Raw genomic sequence first — 25,612 nt, 5'->3', positions numbered from 1 at the left:
ATGGCAACGTGACGTCACACTTTAGGACTCTATATGCTTGTAAAGATGAAATCGTAGTCGTATTTTTCTAACTCAACATGTATATATATATATGTGTGTGTGTGTGTGCATGTTTATGTGTGCGTAATAAGTAATAAGTAATAAGTAATAAGAAATTACTTATAAATAAAGCATATTTATTAATAAGTAATTTCTTAGAGATCGATTTGGAGATAAAAATTAATGATAAAACAGCACGCGTACGACCTTTCGACCTTTCGGAGGTCATTTTCAAGTGAGTAAAAGTTTCTAAATTAGCATTAAAACGTAGAAAAAGCTCAAATTAGCAAAAATGAGGCAAACGCTAAAATGTGATAAAATATGTAAGAAAGGGATAAAAATATCTATGAGGTAAAACAATGGAATAATAATAACAAGAACTACTGATAAAATAAACAAGGAACTTGGCGCGAATTAAATCGCACTCTTTTTAGTGTTAATTTGAGTTCTTTGATGAAAAACATGTCAAAAATGAGACAATCAAATTTGTTCTAAAGCTTTCTTAAGATTCTAGAACTTTGTGCGATGTCGTCTGGCTTCATATCATGCTGCTCTCTGAGGTGGTTTCCGATTGCCAATCCTTTGTGTTCCTCAAGTCGTTGGTGAAGGTGTCGGCACGTGTAGCCGATATAGTCTGCATCTCACAGGCCATAATAAAGTGAGTATACGACGCATTGTTGAATCACAAGAGGCAGCCTGTCATCCCTGACCTTAATTTCATCCTTTATCTTTCTATGTGTAAACGGGTTAATATCTGCTTTGATCTTCCGACAGAGGTCAGCAAGCTCTCTACGTACTACGTTCGCAGATTTCTGATCTTTGAATGGCAACACGATTATGACTGGGTCTTATCTTTCATAAGATTCATGTGTACGTGAATCCTCGGATACTTTTGATTCAATGAATTGGCAAATGGTAGACTGCACGGGATTGTCTGGATAGCGCAGTCGGGAGTAGTTCTCTTTGAGGCGTTCACATTCCTCGTTAAAAAACTTCCGCGTAAAAGAGAGTTGAAACGCACAGCTTAACGTAGTGTTCAGGAGTGACCGTTTGTATCTGGCGTCAACGTGGCTGTGGTAGTGTGGCAGAATTCCTGTGTCCATTGGTTTTCTGTAAACCATGGTGTCTAGGAGGAAAGCATTCCTGATGATAACTATTCCGAGAAAGGGAAGTCTGCAATTTTCTTCGAGCTCCATCGTAAAATCGATAGAGGGATGATTCTTGTTTATTGTCATCAGTAATTCTGAGGCTGTTTGCGGATTAGGCATTGCACTTAGTGTATCATCTACTGAGTGTTTCTATAATGTAGGCAACTTGCCCATAGCCACACTGTTCCCTTTTTCGTACAAGTTCTCTTCAATATCATATATGTATATATATATATATATATATATATATATATATATATATGATATTGAAGAGAACTTGTACGATAGATATGTAACAAGTTAAAAGGCCTCGAGCCAACAGTGACGCCGCGCCAGAAGGATCCAAAAGGATTCAAAGTCCAAACCTCGATAAATAATCGGAAAAATATTGTAGTACACGAGGACGGACAACTTCGAGCTAAGAAAGACATCTACTCAAATAAAAAGTCTAAGAAAGTTTAATAAAAACGTTTCGGTCCGATACCTTCATCAGTTGTAATACAATGACTTACAAATTCCTTAAATAGATTTATATAGGGCGTGATGACACATATAAACAAAAACATTAATTACTACGCGAAAAATTATCACAACAAAAAGAAATGGAAAAAAAAGTCGAATCCACTGAAAATGTTAAGCAACCAGCGTTGACTTGAAAGGCGAGAATTGTGCTAAAATTCTCAATTAACGCTGACACTGGGACCTTTGATGCCCGCCCAATTTGAAAAAAATTCTCCGCATTAATTATAGTTTATTCTTTTTTTGGAGTGAAATTCCTGACACTTATTCAAGCCGAAGGGTGCCAGGGAGAACAACTGTGCGCTCCAATATGCTTCTTTGGTAATTAGAAGTTTCTCGATATTACCTAAATTGTTTACTGTCGCCTGCACTTGATCAATGCATTGAAATGAGAAATCGCTTAAATCATGTGGTGTTTTGTTGAAATGTACCGCTACTTCACAGGTCTTTTCCTTAGTGACCATAGCAGACTTGTGGTTGCGAAATCTAACTCTAAAGTCATTTGTTGTCGAACCAATGTATTGTAGGCGACATTTCTAGCACGAAGCCAAATAAATTATGTTCTTAGAATCACAGGAAAGTTTCGATCGTATCTTGTAACTCTTGCATGTTTGAAAACTTAAAAAGGAATTAGATTCAACCAAGAAGTTGCGACAAAGATCGCATCTTGTTCTACTACAGTTAAACCATTTCTATTACATTTAAAACAATATTTTTATTGTGATAATTTTTCGCGTAGTAATTACTGTTTTATTTATATGTGTCATCACGCCCTATATAAATCTATTTAAGGAATTTTTAAGTCATTGTATTACAACTGATGAAGGTCTCGGACCGAAACGTTTTTATTAAACTTTCTAAGACTTTTTATTTGAGTATATGTCTTTCTTAGCTCGAAGTTGTCCGTCCTCGTGTACTACAATTTTATATATATATTTATATTTTCAAGAGATTATTAACTGTTATATCTTCTCAATACTGAATACATATATCTAATTATTATACAGCCGGCAGCGCCCGTGAGCAACATGATTGGATTCTGTAATCATTGCATACGACTTCATTTAGAAACGAGAATTAAAAGAACGCAACCAAATTCAGCAAACACATCTGATCGCTGAGGGATACCAAAACAGAATTTGCTATGACCTGGAGGATAATAGCTCGTGCCAGACCCCACTTAAATGAGGCGCAATCTGCGCTTTTTGGAGAAATTCTTCATCATATGCAAACAAGGCGCCAGCACCCTAAACAAAAGGAACAAATTGGCGACTACATGCCGACATACAAGCAAGAAATTGATAAAGTATGCTTTAACCATCAACTTATGAGGAGTACCTTAGTTGGTCAGTGTTTCCTGCACCTGATGAGAGAGGACCAGGAGGCCCTTTCAAAACAGTTCTGTAGTGTAATGTTATAAATTCCCCTTTACTATTCAATTAATTATATAGCTCCAGGAATGTCGAGCACTCTGCGACTCAAAGATAAGGTTTTCTCATATATTGCATCTATCATTTTTATAGTCAATCAAATGTTTTTCCTTGCGTACTATTGTTCCAAACGGATCACGTGACCGGACATGCCCTAACTAAAACTGGGGAATATCCACTTATTTTCCACCACTACGCCATCTAAACGATAAAAGTGTTCATTTAAAATTTAATTCAAGATGAAGAAGCATTTTTGCTGTTGTTACAGAAGAAGGGACGAGGTCATTTTGTTGATAAAGTTGTACCAGAGCGCAATGAAAAATCATCATCCAACGCAGCAAACAGTAAAGTGTTCGTGACCATGTCATTTTCCCGCGCGTTGCAAAAATATCTGAAGGATGATAAACACAATAGTTTTCATCTCGCGCGAAAACATAGTTGTATAATTGTCTTTGGACATAATCTGTTCCTCGAAGCTCACATTCACTGTTTGCATCTTAGAACAGATAACGTAGAACAGATAGCTTTCTGGTGGATCAATATCATAACTACTTCGGGATACTTACACGCATTTTTTGGTGTAAGTATAAAATAGTACGGAAAGATGATTTAACTCAGTTATTCCTGCACCGATTACCATATTTTCGGGGGCAAATCCCGCGCGTGTTGCCCAGCGGTGAGTAGCCAATCAGAGTGTATTTTCAACGTTACCCATTGTTTAAGTACATGCCATATATTTGTGAAAGAAGAAATATTGACATATACAGGCTATTCCCACGTGAACGTTTCATTACTTACTTTTTATACTGGGTTCGCACGTTTCCATCTGGACGATTGGAAGAATCCATAGAGTGCCAGTAAGAGTTAATAGTACCGCACACGTTGTCCTCTCTCGATGCCGAAAGTTACCTATCATCCTTATACGTTGACAAATTTGTATTTTGATATCTGCAGAATGAATTGATTATTAAGAATAAGTACTTTTCGCGGTAGGTCGAACTGAGAGTATCATTACTTTATTTTACCTGCATTTACAGGTCACTCAGGTAGTTAAAGAAGGGGAAATTGAAAAGACAAGCGAAAAATTTTGCATTTTTGCACACAATTGGCAAAATAATTTGAGTGCACGCGAGGAAACGAATGCGTTTTGTTGTGGTCGTGATGCAAACAACTGTCGTATTGTAAAGTAAGTTTTGAGGACGAAAATGATTCGCTTTACAATAAAGTAGTGTACTGCAGTAAATGGTTCACAAAGTTCAAAAAAGTTCACAAAGTAGTGTACAACCAAAGGAAAATAATAGGACAACTTTCGTATTTATAATATCGCCAAGAAAACGCTTTGGTTTTTATTTTTATAGCTGCTATGTTACCAAGTGCCGATTAATTACAACTATAGGCGTTTCCTGAATTTAATTATTGTAGTGATGATTTTTTATCGAGTTTCGAACCTCGCGTTTCCTTAACCGGTGTTTGAACTTTCTAGGCATAAATAGTTTTGTTCCTTCTGTGGCTTTTATTCAAACTTCCAGGAAAGGAGATCCCCAAAGGTGAATCTCAAGAATCAAAATTATGTGGGTGATTGCAGTTGCCTCAACTGGCCTTGACTCCTAATTGAGAAACTAAAGACAACCGCTGCCGATTTAAAAAATTCATTTATCATCGGTGACAACAGTCTTATCCAAGGGTTTTAGCCTTGACTATTAAACCAAAAGATACTGCTTAGTTTAAAAGTAAGCCTTAAAATCTCAGATTAACATAGGATTGAATACATCGTGACACGGTTTGCTTGAAAACGTCGATCTGAATACTATTCACCGAGCAAGGTTTTGAAATTTAGCAAGAGGCATAAGTCACGATATATAGTTCTCTCCAGTTTTTTATTATTATTATTACTATTATTATTATTATTATTATCAAATGTTAAGGATATGTATGCAGCATCTGATGCGTTCGTTGATGATTCACCGAACGTATATTCATTTGGAAACAAATAGAACCTGGTGAATTCAATGAGCTCCTGGTGCGTTAAAGAAACATGAAAAAGGTTCATTTACCCAGGACCAGATATAGGGCAAGGTTTAAGAATGTCTGTCAGACGTGAGAAAACCCGCCAGAAATTCAAATTTTAAGATTCCCTAGTCCACACATTTAGATCGAAAGAACCGAATTAAAGCGCGACTCAAAACAGGAGCGAAAGTCGTTAAAAGTTTAAATCGTTGTCTGAGTCGTGTCGTCTGTAACAGTCTTATCTGACGACGGCGGTAGATCTCAGTGTGGTTAGACGTTAGATAAGATAATGACTTTATTGGATAGCACAATTACTGATAGAACCAGTAGTTCTCATTGTGTTCCATGTTATTTATGTTTGTTATTCTTAGATGCTAAAAACTTGAATTAACCTCTCTCTAGTTTTTCCTATCATGTTCGGGCTTCCGTTTGACGACCAATGAGAAACGCATTTGGAGTTAAAATGACACTTCTTTTTTTCTACATGGTGAGAAAGTATTTTAAAGATAGTTCATCGTTCACCAGAAAAGATATCTATTTTCTTGGAAATTAATAGCCCACCAGCTTACCATATTTTCCCTTTCATTTTTTCCTTTTCAAACAGTGCGTTTTTTATGACATTTTGAATTCAGTGGATAGATATGATGACAATCTTCAGAATAGCATACTGCAAATTACAAATATAAGTGATGCAAGGAAGAATTAATTTTTTTCTAGCCGTAAGCAAATTATTGTAAAAAATATCGTTGTCTTGTCATGCAGTGTTATAAGTCTCGTCTCTAAAACTAGAAATCATTCCAAGGCAAGCGATCAAAACTACGCTAATAATAAGGTGGCGGAGAACAAAACAGGAATAGTTACAGTTCAGTTTGTGCTTTAATTCAAACAACTGGTACACTTCCCTTGAAGAAGAAACTTAACATCTCAAAGCTAAGGTCGTCTTGTAATTTGGATTAACATGTTTGACATAAAGGTTTTCTCTGAGAACCATTTTCCATTTACTTTTTAATGAGCCCGTGAGAAAGGTTGAAATCCTTGGAACAGAGGTGTTAGCTCCATTCACGACTCTGAATAGTGTAGATTAAGAAAACAATTACAAATTCAATTTTGAGAAAGTTCGAGTCGTCTGGATATAACTATAGTTGTCAAGTAAACAAAAAAGCAATGCAGCTAACGTTGGTCCACCAAAAATATACCGGCTATGATCTCACACGATTACGCATCACAAATAAGCCATAACTTGATAAATCACATGCTATTGTATCAGAAAATATTGTTGATCATAAACTGCTCCGCAAACCCTATGTAGAAATCATTCTTTTCCATTCAGGTTTTTGTTTTCGAAAGCAACATTTTCCTTATGTTTAATGTATATTCATCTAATGCATTTAAATATTCTTTATTTTACTCAACCTTATTTCCTTATTTTTGGCAGAGAGAAGAAAAAGATATCATCACTTGAAAAGAAATTGCGTACAAATGCATACACCAACCCACGATGAGCTGAGCCACCTATTGGAAGGCAATGCAATTAAACGTAATTGCCATAAAAGGTCAGAAAGTAAATTATACTGGGTTAAAAATAAACCATCATACGAAGGAACATTTTATATCTTGAAAAGAATACGACTCAGCAGATGTTGGATGAGGAAAATGAAGGTTAGAGCGACAAGTTCCTGATAAACAAAAAGCTGGACAAGACTAAAATAATATATTCACCTGTTTCTCTTCAAATTTAAAAAGCTCCTCTATCGTCAATTCATTAATTGGTTCCTGATAAACTAAGTGTAAAAGGAAGACTAGCGCTAAATAAACGAATTTTTTGTATGTGAGGAACTGCTTTCGTGGAAGAAAATCATAAACAATTGGGCCAGCTGTGTTTCTCCAAAAATAGTTTTGGATATCATGACTCGGTTTCCCCTTTCATTGTATGACAGTGATGCTTCCACAGCTCAAAACTCGACATCGTAAAAATAAGCACGTTTGTAACCTCCATTATTTCCTTTCTTTATATGCTAGTGTGAATAATGTACTATTTTCTTCTTTTTACATCCATTTTACTCTGCTGTATGAACAATATTTATCATTTGGACATATTGCCGCTGCCGGAGTTGCTTTTGTTGTTGTTATTGTTTTTTTTTTTTAGTCATTAGTTCGTTCAAATATCGACTTCATCAGTGTTGTTACTACGGTACTCCTGATGCATAAGATGCTTCTGCTGTGTTATTGTACAAGAAAATGTATCTTATAAGTAGAGATCCATTATGGGTAGGATAAAGATAGTGTGTACTGAAACCGACCATGTGCATTCTCTACACTCTTACTTTAATCCCAAATAATTCGACATGGTGGCAATGGGAGCTTATCTGGGACGTTAAAACGAAAAGTACTCAAAACAATTGAAAATTTTTATCTCCACGAGTCGTTCCGTCTCAGATCAAATGAAATTTATTTCATTACAAGCTTCATATTAAGCCTGTGACAGTTTGATAAACAGTAGGTGTTTTCTATTTTTTCCCACTTAAGATTCGATTGACTCTTCGAAAAATCACTTATCTTAACAGAAGGACGAAATAAGGTGTATGAATCGGTCTAACGGGAGTTCTTCGGAGTCGTAGAAGAAAAATATTAATAAATGAACAAAGTAGAGCATACGAACAAATGCACTATTTTGGGATTACAGTTTCCTTCCAGGAACTAATCGTCAGTACACTTTTCTGAATGCTTAGACACTTGATGCTGGGTGATCAAAGATTCAGTGAGCTCTGAAAGGAGCTCCAAATCACTAACAGTGTGTTTGAGAGCTGATAAACGTATTGTTTGACGCGTTGACGCGAACAGGGTTTTATTGCACTCTTATAGACAACGGAAAATTGGCCAGACTGCGACATTACTACTCATTGGGGTAAAAATTAATTATGATAATGACACCAGTAATAGTGAGAAAAATTACATATATTAAGAGGATATGAATAATGATGATTGTTTAATATGATTGTTTTTTTTAGTAAGACAGCTGATCTGCCAATTAGCGCATTATTCTTTCTGTTGATCACAAATTAAACTCATGACTCCATAATTTTTTATACAAGCCGATCAAGTGGTGAGTAATAAAATAATTAGTTCAGCGTCCTTAGACTGTTTTAACCGATAGTTACCAAAATATGGTTCTTTTATAAACTCTTGAAAATTTCGCATTTCGAACAGTTAAACGGAAAGAGGGGCACACCAATGGAAAAAGAACAACTCAGAATCGAAATAAAATGGATGATGTTCATCCGCTAGAATTAATCATACACAGCGCGCCATCAACAATATAAGAACTGAACTATACAACGATGAAGCATGTCTGGTGATCCGCACGATACCAGAACAAAAAACAAAAACAAAAAAAAGCAATAATACCTTCTCAATTTGTCCCTCTTCCAATAAATCGATGCTTTCCAAGAAAATTGCAGAATCGCAAAACACGAAACTTCGTTCCGCAATGACAAGAACGACAAAGAGGAAGGAGATGACAAGTGTTATGTATAAAAATATGTATATCACAATCCAATTATCATTTCCTTTGAATGGTTATTATTTTACGTCGAAGCAAGCCAATAAGAGGACAGGAACATTGTGGGCTTGCAACCATCTGGTATAGTATTGACTAAGTCTCGATTACAAGCAGTAATTTTGAGTAATATTTCCCTTCTAAACAGTACTGAGATAATTGTAAATTTATTTCAACTTATTGTTAATGCAGTTGATGGTTTGCGGACAATTTTCAGTTCATAAAGTGAAAAGAAAGAATTGGGTTCGTTGGTGAAGCCGCTGATGAGTACGCTAAAAGATGCGTAAGTGGCCAGTGATGATGGTTTGTGAGGAAAGCAATGGCGTTTGAAAATGTTTTTTTATCTATTTTTGAAGAAGGGAATTAATTTCTTTCCTGTCCACTTCTGAATTGATAAGTTGCTGAGGCCGGTGGGCGTACGTTAAATGATACGCGACTGGAATGGTCCTTTTTTTTTCTTGTCCAAAAATTATTAATTAAGTTCTCTGCTGCTTGTAAAATAAATGAGAGGTATAAGATAAGTTGGTAAGGCAAATAAAAAAAGAATACATATAAAAATTAGATCTCCCTCTCCCCCTTCCCCGAAATGCTTGGAGTGACCTAATGGTGCTTAGTGATCTAAAGGTGCCAAAGAGTCGGAAATTTTTTTTTCTTTTTTAGCAAAGAGCATTTTATATATAAACTCTACAATTCTGCATTTTCTAATATGCATTTTCCGTTTCCGCATAACGCAAAAAAAATTAACAGAGACAGCCATTTTGTGCATCGTTTTGTCTGATTATCTGTTCTTATATTCTAATATTAGATAACAGGCCTGTGCGAATGTTCAATAAATTTGCATAAACGGAAGTTTTGTATGAGGTTGACTTTATCTTGCTATAAACGTATAAGTTGCTAAGAAATTGCTCAGATTGGTGACAATTGCTTAGGTTTGCTAGAACCGCAAAGGTTTGTTCCTAACGCCAGAAGTTTCCGAGCAGAATGGGACAGCAGGCCTACTCAAGGCTCTGTAGTATTCTTACGATCTCCCTCATTGGCATTCAGTTTTGTATAGTCTCCGCTCCCCTCCCCCTTTTAACTTGTTAACTCTGTCAGCGACGACTGATCCTCCCTCGGCTCCCCCCCTGAAAACCAAGGAATCCTCCTAAAGCCCATTCAACTCCCACCCCTCCCCCCTTGTCGCAAAAAGGTTGCACGTGCTCATAATGGAGTTTTCCTGTTTCGGTATATTTAGTAGTTGATTAAGTAAGTTATTATTTCTTGTCGCCAACACTGATTTGTGGAATGTCACAGGAAGTATTGACCGGCGTCGTGTAATAGAGCCTTCAAAAACAAAGATGTATTTAATCAAATAGTCCCTAGTAAAACCGCATGCATTTAACACTATGAATGTCAAGCAAGCCGATGTAACAGGAAATTAGTGGCCACGAATCATTGAAGAATGTGTACAACAAAACTGGAAATTTGTCAAGTTAGCTTAAATTATCTTACCACTCCGGACTTACGTATCTGGGTGTGTATATCCATACCTTATAAAACATAGCATTTTTGTAACTCAAGAAGATGGGATTGAGATAGGTCGTAGAACAGAACGTGTAATGTTGGACTGTCTAATCAAAGGACTGTCTTGGTTTTTTAAACATGGAATTATGTACCGGATTGGGAATTCAGAATCTCGTACATAAAGGAATCTTGCCATCAACGATGAAAGATATAGGTGAAATGAATAGCTTATCGAGGGGCGTTGCTTAGTATTCACTCAGACGGTGTGCGCGCTCTGATTGCGTTGCATTGTGGTAGCATTGTTTTCAATGTGGTGGTGAAAGCGGAGACTGGTACGTATTTGTCGCGTATTCCAACGTTCTCAAGGAAAAAGTCGAGCACTGTCTTTTTAGTATCTAATTTGAGACCGGTTTTTGAGAAGGTCAAATTTGCTGTAGGTCATATTTTGAAGACTTTCAAAGATTTAGATGGCTACTTTGATCCTTCTTGATCATCTCTGACCAAACGCTCTCTAACGTGTATCAGAAGGTCCCTGTCTTCTTACAGAGCGTTTGCATGTCAAGGGTCAATTCTCTGTTAAGTAAACCGCGTTTATAGAAATATTATATTTGTCTTTGATATTACTCCTCCCCCCTTCGGGTCGGCTGAGAGTGTAACTGTTGCCATTTGTGTCCAGATTCATAGGTGTTACGACGATCGAATTATTTTCACTGAATCTGTCACGCAATTCCAGATTTTTCTAGGATTATCTTTACTCTGTAATATTCCAGAAACTTCTTTCATGTGACTCAGCAGTTTCCAAAACTATTACAACTTGTAATACGCTATAAATAGTAATAGAACATTCTAGATACCTATAGTAAATGTATAATAGCTGGCTTGTGAGAAGTACAAAGAAAGGATTTTCCCGAGGGCTTACCCTGGTGGCTTGCTGGCTGAACTTGTGGAAGGTATGATGTGACGAGGCTATAACCTTTTGACCTTGCGATGTTCGGAGAGAAGAAAGAGATGTGTACAAGGAAAGAATGCGATGAATCAAGAAAGCCAAGCGCAGTGGTCTTTAGTCGGTGGAAGTTGGAATTCGAAGTTGACCAAGACGATGAACACTTCTACGGCATAAAGGATTGTAAGCCTGCTTTACGAACTACTTAATTTAATCTTTAACCTAAGTAAATTGGACAGTGTAAAACTAATTAAATAATAGTAAAAATGGGTAGCTGCTTGTTTTTACATTTTTGTTGCGTGCCTTATATCGTACTCGGGAGTCTATTTTCATATATGCTTTGTTTAGCGGACATCCGTTGGTCATTCGTGCACGTAACAAAATTGGGGGCCTGTCAAATATGACACCGAAATTCCTAGCTAAAGATTAGGGGAGTATTTGTTCATCACCAACTGACACATAAAATGGCAGGCTTTGGGCGGAATTTTGAACTAATTGCAATCAGTTCACTTTTCTCCTGATTGAGCTTTAGCATGTTGTTTGTCATCCACCAGTCAATGTCTTTGACTCATAGCTCAACAGATGACTTAGATAACACAGATCCTTGAGGCGCCCCATGTGCTAAACAACGTTGTGATGACTGACATTCTTCAATTTGCACAAACTGTTTGCGAGATTTGAGATACGAGTCAAACCAAGCAAGGGCATTACCCTTTAAACCAAAACGATGGGAGAGTCTAGATAAGAGTATTAAATGGTCAACCGTATCAAATGTTGAGGACAAGTCGAGTAGAAGGAGTATAACCGACTTGTTATCATCAACAGCACGCAGTATGTCATTTTGTACTTTTAGTAAGGCCGTCTCAGTCGAGTGCAAGACCTTGAAGGCAGACTGATACATCACATCTAGATGGTATGACTTTACATGGTCAGTAAATTGTTCAGCAACGGCTTTCTAAATGATCTTTGAGATTAGCGTCAGATTGGAAATAGGACGAAAATTTGAAAACTTTTTGAAGGCAGCATCAGGTTTCTTCAGAGACGGAGATAAAGCAGCGACTTTCAATGCATTAGGCATTCTGCCAGTTGAGAGAGACAAATTGACAAACTTAGTTATTGTAGGTAGCAACACCGTGAAACAGCCCTTGAGAACCATTGCAGGTAAAGGATCCAAGACACATGACTTAGAAGAGGGCTTACACGCAAACACCTTTACTTCCTCTTGGCTAACCTTTCGAAAGTTACTGAACTCCACAGGACATGTTAATGGTATTGGCCGTAAGGGCCTTACGATAATATTTCTCTGAACAAGTTTGGAGAGAATTTTATCAATATCGTTAATAAAGAAATCGGCAAATGAATTTGCCAGAGCAGAATTATCAACAGAGGGTGGATAGCGCTTCCCAGAAGGTTTTTGAAGTAATTTATTAACAGTCGCGAATAATATCCTTTGATCTGAGGGATGTTCATTGATGATTGAAGTGTAGTGCGCTGATTTCAATGTAGCAATAAGGTTGTTAACCACACAGCATTGACGAACATCCCGGTCCCATTGTAGCCGCGAAGCACGCCACCTCCGTTCCAGTCTTCTCCTTTTCCTTTTCTCAGTAACAACATCCGATGTATACCACGGTGCAGATGGCCTTACAGTTACTAGACGTTTCTTCTTTGGAGCATATTGGTCCAATAACTGTCGCAGAACCCTATCATACTGATCTACCACCGTATCTAGGTCAGTAGCTTGATCTTGTAACAAAGGAGAATCCATAATGCCCTTACAAAAGGAGTCCATATTTAAGGAGTGTAATTTCCGGACGTTAATCAATTTTTTTCTAAATTGAAGTTTCTGAATAGATAACAAACAATGAATTGCAAGATGATCCGAAATAACAGGATTCTTAACTTTGGTATCCTTGATAAAAGAGTCATCTGATCTTGTAATGACTAAATCAAGGGTATGGCCACTGGTATGAGTTCCACAATTGACATGTTGTTTCAGATCATAGGACTCAAGAAGGTCTGTATAGTAACCCCCTCCCTCTCTGGAATTTAGTAATGAATCAGTGGCTTTGATATTTTATACTCATTGTTGAATTCTTACCCCTCCCCCAGGCTTTTAATTTTTTTGGCAAAGTAGGGAAAAAGGAAAAAAACCTGCCACTACGTTAACGTTGAAATGATTACTTTGTTTATATTTTTAACTGAGTTACAAATTTTTCAAAATACTCACCTCGAGCATTGAAATTTGTGATGAGTGAGGTACGTGTGGTTGAAAGCTATTTTCTCTTATATGGGGCCTGATCTAGAGTAAGATCTATTGCAGCCTATAAGCCCTTACACCTAATAAGTAAATTATGGAATAAAACTTTTGGCATTTTGATCGAAATCAAAGATAATGCGATCCGACCAACAGGTAAATCTGGGATCTGAGAACTTGTTAAAAATCATAAAATAAAACTGAAGAGCGGATTTTTATATTGAAAAATACATATCATGCGACTTTTTTGCCGTTAAGTGACATTTGTGTTCTAAAGAGGAAAGACCTGTGTTTATAGTTAATAAATTATGCAAATTAGCGTTATTTAAAATTGTGTCCATAACAATTTTTTTCTACGATGTTCTTAAACACAAAGAGCTGTCTCTTTTAACTGAAGAGTATATTATTCCACACTTCTGAGGCTAGGTATATTTTGAGTTTATGGCCATTTTCATCTCCCACGAAGCGCTGATTAAGTAAACAGCTGTGTTTGTTTTGCACGCTTATTGCCAAGTAATTCAATTATCATCAACCACAGAGAAGTGGACATCGAAGATCTTACCAGTAATATTTCCTTAACCTCTCTTCAGTAGCAAGAGATTTTTTTTTTCGGCAAGACGCAACAGAGCTCGTTTTCCTAACAGCTTCTTTTATCCTATGCCGGATTATTTTCAGTTCCCTTCTTCGAAACTTTGTTTACTTCGCTGTAATTCAATTAAAATCCGTTGGGATGTACACCAGTTGTCACGTGACATTTACTGACTTAACTGCTGAAGCATTCATGCTGTAGTGTTTGTTTATCGGAAAGATGTCTGCCGCACCCTTAAATTGTTCTCTTTACGAAATAGTACAGACTCCGTGTGGGTCTAGTAGGGAAGAAACGAAGTGCGTTTTGCTCTCCGACTGCAACGCAGATATATCCACCCATTTAGTTAGCTGCCACTTATCCATATGCAGCGCTATTACGGAAGTCGAGCTAATAGTGGCAAGAACGGGAATACAACATTTATCGAGAAGTCAACTCGCGGTTGTGACAATCTGCCCGAGGCACCGACACTCACTAGGAAGATTCTGGAGGGGTCCAAGATCCACACCGGGAAAACTACAGGTGTGTCGGTCAGCCACGTTGTAAACTTCCAAATGGCCGACCAAGTTAAACGTATATTTGGCGTAATCGCTGCTGTTGGATCACGTAAGTACCATAAGCCTTAACTTGTGTTTGCTAGTTCTATTTTCCAGCCCTTCACTCCTACAAGTCTACCCTTACTATACACTACTCCTAAAAGTTTCTGTTATTGTTGCTCACATTTCAACTTTCCCGTAGCTCATACTAAACTGCCGAGTAAATTTCTTCCTTTTTCTAGATATTTTTGGTTTTCTTTGTTTTCTTTTTTGTTTTCTTTTTGTGTTTTGTTTTATTTTTGTTTTTGTTTTATTTAGTTTTTTGCTTTTTGTTTTTGTTTTTTTGTTTTTGTTTTTTTTTTAAACTGGCCTGCGTAGCTGGCAACTTAGTGAAAGGCAATAATCTGGAGCGGTGGATCGGGTGTGTATATTTCTTCCCATTCCCCTCGCGTCGACGCACCTTACCGCTCAAGAATACTCTTCCTTTAGACACATATACAAGGACGTCAGCTGGTCAGGCCTGTAATATAATACATTACGATCGCGAGTTATTAATCGTTTGCACTAATCTATAGCTGTCTGCACCACTTTCCGGAAGAAGCATGCTGAACGATTGTTGAGTTTAAGATGGCGGGGTTCTGCCGAGGGTTCACAAGACCCGGAGGGAGCAGTTTCTGAAAGGTCTGTTGGATCTATTTATTGTCCCTTAGATTCCGTACTTTTCACACTGTGATTAGCTTGCGCATGCCACATCAACCATGCACACTAGGCAAGGAACTCAGAAAAATAATGTGTTAGTGGCTGTGGAATAAACTTAATATGAAAACAACACTGCTGGATAAAAGATGAAACCTTTCTTTTTTTTCGCAAATTAACACCTAAATATGCCTTTCCGTTTTACTGAGTCTTTCAATAAAAAGAGGCATTATAGCTGATAAATCATGTTCAGAAATGCTCGCTTACCTTTCCCGTTGTTAGTGAGACTGTCTTATTTCTCAGACCAGCCAGATCGGATGCGAAAGCAACTATACAAGCACATTAAGCCGAAATGGAGACCATTCCATTCCGTCATTTTCTCACTCCAAAGCCTTGCTCTAGTTCCGGCTGGGGTCCAGGAAGTGCTCAAGCAACCTCTCTTCAGAGCACCGACACAGAGATTCTTAGCACTTACAACGCAGCGATGGACAAAATTTCCAGCAATATTACTTTCACGCGATTACCACTAACTTCACAACTGGACTCATGGGATGAATGCACTGCAGCACAACGACAATACTGAATCCACAAAGCGGCTGAAGACTGCATGCTGGTGTGCGATGTGATAGCCCTAAACGATGGTAAGCGGCGTTTTCATGCCTTGGTATCTCCTGGTGAAGAAAATAATGATAAAGTAGTAGCCGATGACGTGCTCAAAGCTTTGATGACCGCTTACAAGAATGCTGAGGCCAAAAGCACCAAAACGCAAATTCTAAGCCTTTATGCCTATAATTATTCGATTAGCACGTTAAAGAAACTTCACTCACCATACGATAAGTTGTCAACTCGTCAGATACAAAGAGCGCGGTGTCATGCAAAAACAATAGGTCCTGGAAGACTGCCTGAGAAGAAAAAACATCATCATGTGCGCATTGATATGAGTAAAGTGGACCCTTTTATCCAGTTCAATAATCGTCCATATTTTTACCAGGATTTGTCTTACGGAACTAGGTCGCTGCAGTTAGACAGTGGTGACACCATTGAGATGCCGAACGTCGTGCGTACAGTGACGCGCTCTACAATGATTAGCCAGTACATGCAATTCTTTCAGGAGGAGACGTTTGAACCTCAAGGTCGCTCCACTTTATTCAAGACTCTTGAAGTCAGAGAAGCCTCACAGAGAAAGTCATTGCAAGGTCTCTACAACACTGCTGCCGATGGTTTAGCTGGCTTTCAAAAATTGAAATGATAGTCGACGACTTTGAGAAAGGGGGAATGAAAAGGCAATGGAGCGCTGAAGTCGAAGAAAGACTGAAGAAAGCAAAACGGTACTTGAAGACTGATTTTCGCGTTCACTGTAATCCAGAGGAGGCTGTATGTCCGGATCATTGCCGTAAGCTCGCTCTTGATGATGAACAAGATCTCGACCTCAGGGAAAACTGTTCCCGCCAACACACAGAAAACTGTAAGGAGTGTCAAAATCTGCGAAATGTCCTTGATAAAGTCGAAGACAAAATTCGGGGACCGTCTTGGAGACCTTACAGCAGCGAGCAACGAGATGATCTCCTCTATGACTTCAAGCTGGCAAAAACCGACATTTTGCAGTGGAAGGCTCTCATTGTTCGCTCCATAAACCAGGAAGTAGCAAAGCAAGATCAGCTGAAGATGACAAGCACCAGTCAAGACTGTGCACTAGTCATAATGGAGTGGGCAATGAAATTTATCTAGCTTAGATTTCGTGAGAAGCAGTCAAATTGGTTCGGCAAGAGAGGAACGAGTTTGCATATCTCCACAGTGCTCACAAGTTATCCAAACGAAAAAGGAAAACTAGAACTGCACTCCTATGCCCATCTGTTTGGCAGATGTCAGCAGGATTGGTTCGCCGTGTGTTCCATCATAGAGAAAGAAATTAAAACCAAGAAGCCCCACATCACTCGAGTTTACATAAGGTCCGATGAAGCTGGCTGTTATCATAATAATTCTCTCATTGCCGCAGCAAGAGACATCAGTCAGCGGGCAGGTATTGAAGTCTTTCGGTATGACTTGCCACAGTATGGCAAGGATGTGTGTGATCGTATCCTGTGCCCAAGGGAAACATGCATCCGACGTTTCTGCAACGAAGGACACGACATTCTAACAGCGGGAGACACGAGAACGGCGCTCTGTGAGAGACCAGTGAAAGGTACATCCGCGTGCGTATGTGAAGTTAACGAGTCTAAGAGAACCTTAGAAGTGAACAAGATAGATGGATTTAGCAAGCTACACAACATCGAGTTTGGGGAAAAAAGTATACAGGCGTGGAGGTCGTACGAAATAGGGCGTGGCAAGGAGATTTCTTACGACCAACTAGTTTTAAATGACCAAGGGGACACCGCTCTCGTTGTAAGTAAGGAGTTCTTCCCTTTTCACAATGCACGTGTGTACGAATACACAGTTCCTGGAACAGAGGGTCAAATGAAGACGATGATTTGGACGATTCAAAGATGGACATGTTTCAATGTTTGGAGCCTGGATGCGTGAAGAGTTTCCAAACGTTTTCAGAGCTCGAGTTACATTTGAACGTAGGGGACCATTGTGTAAAGGATGAAAGGCTGTCAGAAATAGTAAATGATAAACTCCGTAGAGATTGGGAAGAGAGGTTTACTACATCAGTCAGCATCACTGACGAACCACAGTGCGAAACTAGTACCCACCAGGTTGTACGTGACTTAATGCCTCCAGTAAACACTGTCAGTATGGGCTGGGCCCTACCCAAGCCACGAGCAGGATCCACTAGATTCAGTTGCAAAGTTAAGAATTATTTAACAGCAAAGTTTGATCAAGGCGAACAATCAGGGCTAAAAGCTGACCCTCAGCAAGTTTCAAATGATATGCGAAAGGCAAGACACGGGCAGAACAATAGGTTGTTTGACCGAGACGAGTGGCTTACCAGGAGCCAAGTGCAGGGGTTTTTCTCTCGCCTTACAGCAAACAGAAAAAGGCAACGAACACCCTCAGAAATCGAGCGAAATCCGAAGGAACTGTCCATAGAAGAAGAGGAAGCTGAACGAAAACGACTGATGGAACACATCCTTAATGAACTAAAGCCGCAGCACCCTCTGTCCTACGATGCCTTTAATCTGTGCGAGTGCGCAAAGGAGAATAAGCTTAGTCTTAGTCTTTTTAGTGTAGCAATGCTCAAAGAAATCTTGTCGTTTTTTGAAGTACCATTTAAATCAAGAGACAGGAAAAAAGACCTTATTGAGCAAGTGATGCCATTTATACAAGAATGCCAATGCTTTAATTAAACTATATCAGAAGCTGTATAGCCCAGGAACACAAATGATGGTGCCTGTGGAGTGAGTTTGTTTTAGAACAATAGGCACAGCCTCAAAAGTAGCCTAATAAACAGTTGTACTTAGCGAATTAACGTACTCACTTCTGAGAAAATTCACGAAAATCTCTCAAAATTTGTCGTTATTAAGTTTGTGGCGATGTTCTTAACTCGCAAAAATTAAAGTGCTACTGAAACGTAATTTTCGTAACCTAGATTTTTGCAATATAATAGAGTTTGAATGTTATTTTCAAACGCTGTGTACTTTTTTTGGGCCAACGCATAGCGGAAAGTACATTTTTTACAATTCGAAGTTGACCGGCTGAGATCAAAATTGGCGGCCATCTTGGCGCGGCTAAAACAGCCCTGTGACGTCACTGGTTGTGTGCTTCTGTGAAAGAAGGGTAAAAGCATGGACTGTGGCTTGCATGTTAGGAGGCCGAAAAAGAGGATTTCGGGAAAAATGCCATCCTCGTTTTCTTCATCGGCGGTCATATCGGCATCTTGGCTATCTGCGAGAGGTTCGCCTGGATAGGGAGCAAAATTCCCGACTGATACCGACAACGAGTCTCTACCAGTGTATTTCGTTAATCGGCAACTGACGAGATCCACAAGATTAGGATCGAAACCGCGGTCTTGCCGGACCATCTACAGAAAATGTCGAAAGACATAACGGCTGATAGTTTCGAAAGAAACTGTTTGGGGCTGCGTCGGTGGGAGTAACGAAATAATTTGGATATATCAACAAAGTTGAAATGGTAAATTGGCCACCGTAATGATTACAAAAGCTGACGTTTCGAGCGTTAGCCCTTCGTCGGAGCGAATAGAGGAATTGTGGGTTGTGTGTGCTTTTAAAGGCAGAAAATGGAGCTACGTTATTGGTGGGTGCATGACAACGAGAAAAACATGAATAAATTAGTGAAATGAAAAGCGTTCATTGATCCCTGTGGGATTTAGACTGCCGGTTTGAAAGATGAGCTTTTGTTCAAGATTTTTACGGCTTTCTGTGCCACCTAAGTGCAAGGAAAGACCGCAGATTGCCATATGTTGCTTAGAATGATTGGGTAAATTAAAATGTCTAGCGACTGGTTTCGATGTGTCCTTGTCATTCCTTTCCACGTCTCGAAGGTGTTCTCGGAATCGGTCACCTAGTCTTCTGCCTGTTTCGCCGATGTATATCTTTTTGCAATAAGTGCAAGTTATAGAAAGACATAACGGCAGATGGGCTACTAAACGCCCCGGACCAAAGCAATGCCATTCAGAGAATGAAGAAAACATGGAAGCCTCATACAACATCGCCACTGAAGATGATCTACTCGGCAAGTCTTAGGATAACGAACAAACCCCTCTGTACAAAATACCTAGCAGAACATGCCCAGAATCCCTACAGTATAAGGCGAGGGCCAAAATAAGAGCAGACGAGGATTTCAAAAATGAGATAAAGCAAATCCTTAACAACGCGGAGCAAGAAACAGTAAAGGCGATCATGTGCTTCTAGGAACGTGAAATCGGTCGTTTTAATACCGAAATAAAGAAAAGAAAACGAGCCAAAACGGCTGGAACACTGAACACTAAGAGCTGTAGTACGATCGAATCAGCGCGCGTTGCGCAAGCTGAAAGCAATCAGGACAACTTAACGATCGAGACAGTAAAAAAGAAATAGCTTTACATCTACAAAGGCGAACGATTCGAAAAAGACGCAATCCCTGATGTGCGCACTCAGTGCTACAGAAAAAGCAAATTATCATGAAAAACTGGCGTTTAATAGGAACACAACCACTACTGAGCAAACTATACAGAAATCCGCCGTTCGTATCTTACCAAAGAGAGCGGTCGCTCGAAGACATACTCGTGAGGGCTAGACTTTGAATAGGCTACTCTAAACACACGCTGGGGAGTCGTGTAGGCCTGTCAACCCCATTTTACGGCACCATCTTCCTCGTCGCTACTGGAGACAACTTCGCTTCGTTCAGAAGAAGATTCACTTGACAAAACTTCAATATCTGCCATCTCCTTCGCCCACGAATACAAACAAACAGTGAGTGAAATAAACCACGCCATCGGAGTGGACACAACTAGTGACGTCATCAATCCATTTCGCTCGGTACCAGAGCCCGGACATGGTTTTGTGTAATATTTTTGATTTGAACGGTTAAAAAAGATATCTTTCGCCTCATTTTGGCCAAAGCAAATTATCTCCAGATGATCACCATATTCAAAACTACAGGTCAGAGCAAAAATTCCAGATACGAAAATGTTGTTTCAGTAGCACTTTAAAAGAGAAAAAAAAAAGGAAAAAATACTACCCTGACCGTGGGAGATGTTAGTAGCATTCACTCGTAAATATGGTTGGGTTTCAGGTGACGTCACAAGCTTTGCTGAAGTTAGTGTCCACCATGTTGGTGTCCCTCGGGTGTCAAATTTATGAATAATTAGTCGATTTCTATAGTGAAGCCCTCTCTCTTATCGCCGTATTATTTCGCCAACTACATGAATATCCAGACAGAAAAAAGCGATAAAAGTATCCGGCATTCATCTTAAGGTATCCCAGTGCTCTCTGAGTATGCCGAAAGCTTAGAGAGTTGGAAGGAAAGATGTTTGCAAAAGATCTCGGTCATTGGGGTTGACCCTGCAAGCATACCAGCCGAGAAGTTCAGTCCAAAATGCTTGCCTCCTGTGGAAGCGTCGGACTTGCTGAGTTACCTCGTTCTTGAGACCAGCTTCTACACCAAGAAGCAGTTCAAGGCGTTCAAGAGTCTAGAGGCGTTTAATCAAATGGTGTCGGGATTTGTAACCTCAGTTGTAGGCAAAGTAATCGCCGGCAAGTATGCCGTGAGAGCACGAGCTTGGCATTCACAGCATATGTATGATCCTTTAGTGAACATTTGGGTCATTTCCGAAAACGATGGGACTATTTTGTCAGCCCATTGCTTGGGATGCAAAGTTGGACTGGCTGAGTCATGCTCACATATCGCAAGTGTTTTATTTATGTTTGAGGCAACTACTAGAATTCATGGCAAGCTCGCTGGGTGTCACGAAAACTCAGACACCGAAAACTCAGGTCCCTCGAAGTGTTCTCCAAGCTTTCGAAGTGCTCCATAATTCGATAGTGCATAGCATAAAGCATGAACCAATTTTTTTTATAATATAACCGGTGGAACATTGCAACAAATCCGACGCGAAAGACGGACAACAATATCAAGAGTGATTCTTCAGTGAAGCGAACCGTGACGGCGCTGATGCCGAGTCTTCTTTCGCGTTGTTTTTCTCTTTCTGCCTCATTTAAGAACTCTAGCCCAAGGGTCGCAAAATTGTCTTCGTTTTGGGACTGGTGGGCCGAGTCTCTGTTTGTATCCATTATTATCGCGAAATATTTAAGAATTTTAACCGAGCGACAACAAGGATCTGTGCATTGAAGTACAAAAAGGTAAACAAACGTCCCTTTCGGCTCGTCCAAATCACGCCACATTTTAATACTTCGATGTTGGAGCGAGCGCATTTGATCCCGTTAACTGTGAATGAAAAGTTCAAAATTAACGGGAAAAATGGAGGTAAATCTAAGCTAAATGAAGTCTTGTGTCACTCTAAAATGTTTTAATACTCAACCATCGGACGATTTTGCGAAACGTGCAACTTGCGGCCTTGCTTTTGCTGCTTCAGTTGGATAAAGACCCAAAAGGTCAAAATACACGCGGGATTACCAGGGGTGATCATGAGTCGAGTTTATCTCTTGAATTTTCGAGGAGTCTGAGTTTTCGGGGTCTGAGGTCTGAGGTCTGAGTTTTCGGGGTGTGAGTTTTCGTGACACCCCAAGCTTACTTGCACTCAGGTAAAATGCTCATGGATTTTGCCGACATAGGTCAATGAAGTGCCGTATGCGAGGGCTAAAGACATCGATTTCTCATCGGCTAAGAAGCTCAAAGAAAAGCTCGACCAAAAAATCGAGGATCTACAACAGCCGCAAGCCTCGAACCATACAGCAACTTCTAGTTCCTCCTGTTCTTCCCCTTGATTTGTGATGATCTTAGGTATAGCGCATTAGATCATATATATAATGAATTTTGCGCTATAGAGATAATAAAATTATTAAATTATTATACGAAAACATCCTTAGTCTTTATGCTTTCCACTTTTGCTCGAACAGCCAACAATAATGCATAAAACCATCCCTTCTTTCTCAAATGAACTCTTCATTAGAGACGGTTTGTTTACGCTCGAGGGACACCAAGATGGCGGATATTAATCGTTGCTAAGGTATTGGTCACGTGGGTGAAACCCAAGGATAGGTTTGTGATTTTCTTAATTTCGAAAAATTAATGATATGTGAATTTTGCAGGAGTTTATTAAAATGCCAGTTTGAATCATTTGTATTATTTTTCAATTTCTCCCGGCAGGATTCTCCAGCTCTCGATGGCTCAATCATATTGCATATCTTCGGGATTCGCGTTTGGTTCGACAAACCTCTGAAACTAGATGTTGCGTGACTAGGCGTAACTTACTCAGTCACGTTGAAAAAGTAAACATGTAAAATTCACCTCTTCAACAAATACCGATTTGAAATGATGAATATATGAATACAGTATATAGGAACTGCGGAACGAGAAGAAGTTCATCGCAATTATAGACGAGACTTTTAATTTGCGAAAATAAACCTGAAAAATTCATGCTTGAACGTGTTTCGAACCCTTGACTTTTGCAACACCGCCGGTTCAGCGCTCTAACTATTAGGCTAACAAACCGACTGTGATGCCATTCTACAAATGATGATGAACAACTTGCTAACCACTTAAAAGGAAAGCTTTAGCAAATAGCTGGAAGAAATGGTCAAATCTGGCAAATTGGCCATTTTACAGTTGTATGCTTGGTTGCCAAGCTTTTGAATGGGAGTGAGGCTAGAGATGACTTTGTTATGATACAAACCTTGCTGCCTTTCAAATGTAAATCACTTTGTTATCATGCTAAGTAGATACAGGTCTCTATCACAACAAGGTCATCTTTAGCCTCACTCTGAATCAAAGGCTTGGCAACTAAGTACACAACTGTAAAATGGCCTATTGGCCACAATAATAAACACGAGTGAAATGAACAACTTCTTCAACAACAAATTCCTTTGGCACGTCGTTGATAACTGAAGACAAAGGCTAGCGCTCTTGAACATTAAGTAAGTTCCTCGAGTCCAAAAGGGATACAACAGTAACGTTTCCACTTCTATAGAAACTATTGTTTGCATGGTCAAATATTGCTTCGGAAACTATTTTGGACGCGTGTGTCGAAAAAACAAGGAACGCATGCACCTAATTTGCATATGACAACAGAGAAATATTTTTCTCAAACATTTCCTCCATGCCATGTAAAACGGACAAAACAATTTTTTTTATCGATTTTGATACTTCATTAAGGAGTTGGTACTTTATCTTCAAGCAGTTTTAGGCCGTTAGGGCTTAGAAATCGGATTTATGTGCGGATCGTGTTACTTTGGTTTCGATCAACATGGCCTATATTTGTTAAATTCGCAAATCTCTCTGCGGCGCGCCATGAAGAGTGCCCAAAAGTTCTATTCCATAACTTACTTATTAGGTGTAAGTGCTTATAGGCTGTAATAAATTTGACTCTAGATTAGGTCCCACATAAGAGAAAATAGCTTTCAACCACACGTACCTCACGCATCACAAATTTCTATGCTCGAGGTAAGTATTTTGAAAAATTTGTAACTCAGTGAAAAATATATACTGTGTGATTATTTTACCGTTAACTTAATGGCAAAGGGTTGATCTTAGACATATAAAATAGAAAGCTCGTTAGAGTTGAAAATACGGCTTCAGCAGCGTTCGACTTTTGTAGCTAAATTATGGAGGTCCGTGTGGGAAACTGGGTGCCTTTGAGGTCACCTTGAAAAATATCTTGTAAAAAGTGAAAAAACCAGACTGGTTCAAAATAAACGCAATATTTGTTCATGGGATAGAAGTCTCGACTTTTACAGTAAAAATCAGGGAAATCGGTGAAGGTCCGAAATTTGCCTTATCCGTTCTTAGGCGGACAGCCTCTTAAAAAGGCGTATAATGTCATTTTTAGCTCCGCAGGTTTTGCTGGCTGTTTTGTAGAATTTAAAAAATGCGCAATATTCACGCCAAAACCGGTCCAAAAATATTCTGGTTAAACAGTCACACTGTTGTAACAACAGAAATGGAAGACGAATCAGGCCCATAGCCACAACCTAAGTTTGCTCGGTTTTCGTTTTTGGAGTCCTCTCTGAACCAGTGAGAAACCAGTGAGAAAACCCATAAATAACACTTTTTTCAGACATTGTTCTGTTCTTAGCTAAATCTGGTGTAAAGGATTGTGAAAAGCTATTTTTTTTTCTTTCAAGGCTATTGCCCTGCTTGTCCTGTGTCTGTGTCTATTATTACCATCTACAAGATTTATCCATAATTGACCCGCGCATATTTTAGTAGCAGTCTCCTGGGAATGGGAGGGGCCCGGCTGTACTTTAGCATACGGGGCCTCTCCTGCTCCCAGGACCATTTATATGTGCCAAGTTTTATGTCTGTTAACCTTGAATTGTAAATAGTTATAAATATCAAAGAAACTCTAGAGAACAATCATTCACAAACACTGAATGATACCTACATTACTTCGTCTATAAATTGCATATATATGAGTGATCAGTAAGCAATTTGCAGAAAAATTTGCAGTTCAGTTCTAAAAAAACAGCCGCGATTATGTGCGTTGTAAAGTATTTTAGGTTTTTTTATTAACTTATCATTCTGCGTAAAATGAAAACTTGAAACAAATGAGGACAATTATTCTAGATTCCTTTGTATGGCACCTATTAGGCAAGTATAACTGAGTACGACGAATTTTTTCAGTTCGTATCAGAGTTAGTTCAAGGTTAACCCCCTGTTTAAAGTAACTGAGCCGTCGGAAGTGTCTTTTAAAAACAACCTGTGTGTGAAGCAATAAGTTTTGAACTACGAGTGGTCCCCATCTTTCCTCGGAAATATTAGAGTTCACAGGCTCTCGCGTCTCGCTACCTCTGCTATATCCCTGAGGAAAAATGGGAACAACTCGTAGACAAAGAT

At 39.1% G+C, this 25,612-nt stretch overlaps 1 long non-coding RNA gene and 1 pseudogene across 1 annotated transcript in view; both read right to left on the bottom strand.

The window, feature by feature from the left end:
• Window positions 1-343: 343 nt before the first annotated feature.
• Window positions 344-1,322, bottom strand: LOC148731623 (uncharacterized; annotated as a pseudogene).
• Window positions 1,323-15,594: 14,272 nt separating this feature from the next.
• Window positions 15,595-25,612, bottom strand: part of LOC148731612 (uncharacterized) — a 197,078-nt gene continuing 187,060 nt past the window's right edge. The window contains exons 2-3 of the long non-coding RNA XR_016000927.1: window positions 16,048-16,122; window positions 15,595-15,891 (exon numbers count right to left, since the gene is read on the bottom strand). This is a non-coding gene — a long non-coding RNA (uncharacterized LOC148731612). The remainder of the gene's footprint in view (window positions 15,892-16,047; window positions 16,123-25,612) is intronic.

Source organism: Stylophora pistillata, chromosome 5, assembly GCF_964205215.1.
Source record: "Stylophora pistillata chromosome 5, jaStyPist1.2, whole genome shotgun sequence".
Classification (NCBI taxonomy): domain Eukaryota; kingdom Metazoa; phylum Cnidaria; class Anthozoa; order Scleractinia; family Pocilloporidae; genus Stylophora; species Stylophora pistillata.
Note: the sequence above shows the minus strand (reverse complement) of the source record. Positions and strands in the feature narration are given on the sequence as shown.